The sequence below is a fragment of the Pseudophryne corroboree genome, unplaced genomic scaffold (genome assembly GCF_028390025.1).
Source record: "Pseudophryne corroboree isolate aPseCor3 unplaced genomic scaffold, aPseCor3.hap2 scaffold_571, whole genome shotgun sequence".
In the NCBI taxonomy this organism is placed as follows: Eukaryota; Metazoa; Chordata; class Amphibia; order Anura; family Myobatrachidae; genus Pseudophryne; species Pseudophryne corroboree.
Genome location: NW_026970170.1, coordinates 56,289 through 58,399, shown reverse-complemented (window position 1 = coordinate 58,399; position 2,111 = coordinate 56,289). Strand labels below are relative to the sequence as shown.

At 37.3% G+C, this 2,111-nt stretch overlaps 1 non-coding gene across 1 annotated transcript; it reads right to left on the bottom strand.

Moving 5' to 3' along the window:
* Positions 1–381: 381 nt before the first annotated feature.
* On the bottom strand, positions 382–544 carry LOC135033336 (U1 spliceosomal RNA). Its single transcript, XR_010228724.1, has one exon. It is a non-coding gene; the product is annotated as a U1 spliceosomal RNA (small nuclear RNA).
* Positions 545–2,111: the final 1,567 nt, after the last annotated feature.

Here is a 2,111-nt window from a genome sequence, read left to right as displayed (position 1 = left end):
ACAAAGGCTAATAAGCATTCATCTAGAACGTTTCCTAGAAAAACTTTAAAAAGTCAATAATCTGGAGAATTTTTGTAAGAAACACATTGGTACATTCCCATGATGAGTGAGTGCTTCAGGATCTCTTGCACTTACATGGGCTATTAACCAAAAGGTTCCCACCCAGTGATGTAATTGACCTTGTGATCAGATTTTGGTGATCTTTAAGTAGACAAGTCAAAATTTCAAACCCCCTCTTATGGTGTAGGGTACCTGGCCTTCTCTGACGTAATCAGAGTTAGATTTAATTAAGGTGCGCAAGGGCATAGAAGGGAGCGGTTTAAGAAAAGAGAAGTGGAAACAGACAGCAAACTAGGCTGGAGAGAGACCTGAGACAAAGAGATCTGAATTATACTAGAGCCGACCAGGGGAAACACAAATTATGCAGTCAAGTTTCCCACATTTGGGGAAATCGCAGGAGCAGCACACCCAGAGTGCAATGGGTGAGCCTTTCCCTGGGAGAAGCACCTTCATGATCATAGTATCTCACCTGGCAGGTAAGTAGGAGTTGGGCTAGAGCTGGGGAAGGTCGCTGCTCGGGTACCCCCCTGTCAAGTGAAGGAAATCCAACTGAGGCAGCACAAGGGAACTCTCGAAAGAAGAACAAGGCTAGAGGAAGATCTGAGTCAAAGAAATCTGACTTTTACCAGAGCTGACCAGAGGAAAGCACAAACACAGTCCCCCACTACCACCAGGAAACATTAACGCCACTGCATCCTTGCTGCTTTCTCATGTGGAAGTCTATTTAATGTGAAAACAAGGTGATATCTAATTAGCACACAGAAAAGAAAATTAAGTGAATTTTTGAAAGAAAACAATACTGTCAATATACTATTAAAACAAATTAAAATGGTAAAAGTTATTGTACTTTAAGTAAAAATAAAAGAGCAAAAATATCAATCCCAGTTTTGGATTACTTTAATTAACAAAAAAAATGCATATAGCAGAGGATAGTTTCAATCTTTCTACCTCTGGGTTATGGGCCCAGCATGCTTCCATTGCAGTACTCTGCTGCACATGTAAGTGCAAGAGATCCTGAAGCACTCACTCATCATCGGAAAGTACCAATGTGTTTCTTCATTGGTTGATGGCAGAAACATCTTACAAAAACACTCCAGATTATTGACTTTTTAAAGTTTTTCTAGGAAACGTTCTAGATGATTGTTTATTAGCCTTTGTCAGTATGTAATTTTGCAAAGTGTCGCTGTGGCGCAATCAGTTAGTGTGTATGGCTATTAACCAAAAGGTTGGTGGTTCAATCCCACCTAGGGATGTAATTGACTTTGTTATCAGATTTTGGTGATCTTTAAGTAGACAAGTCAAAATTTCAAACCCCCTGTTATGGTGTTAGGTATTTAGACTTCTCTGATGTAATCAGAGTTAGATTTGATTCAGTGATTTTATAAAAACAGCTAGGAAGCACAATTTAGCAGTGGGTTGCAGAGAAAAAGAAATATGCTGGCAAAAAAATCCAATTGAGTGATTAAACAGCTCTTGGATGGTTTTTCACCTATTACTAAATTAAACTTGCTTCATTGGAAAGGCAGCAAGATGCATCCTCATTTCAATATCTACTGAAATAATACAGGTTGACACCAGGAAACATTAACGCCACTGCATCCTTGCTGCTTTCTCATGTGGAAGTCTGTTTAATGTGAAAACAAGGTGATATCTAATTAGCACACAGGTAAGGAATTAAGAAAATCTTTATTAAAGGGTGAAGATGTTTCTCACAAAATCGTTGCCCCAATGCATCATTGAAATTCAAGCTGGAAAGATGATTTTAATATATCACTTGTACATTTTGTATTGCTCTTCTGGTGACAATGTAGTTTGTTTTTGTTAATTACCATTTTAATAATCGGGTAAAGAAAATTAATTGGATTTTTGAAAGAAAACAATACTGTCAATATACTATTAAAACAAATTAAAATGGTAAAAGTTATTGTACTTTAAGTAAAAATAAAAGAGCAAAAATATCAATCCCAGTTTTGGATTACTTTAATTAACAAAAAAAAATGCATATAGCAGAGGATAGTTTCAATCTGCCTACCTCTGGGTTATGGGCCCAG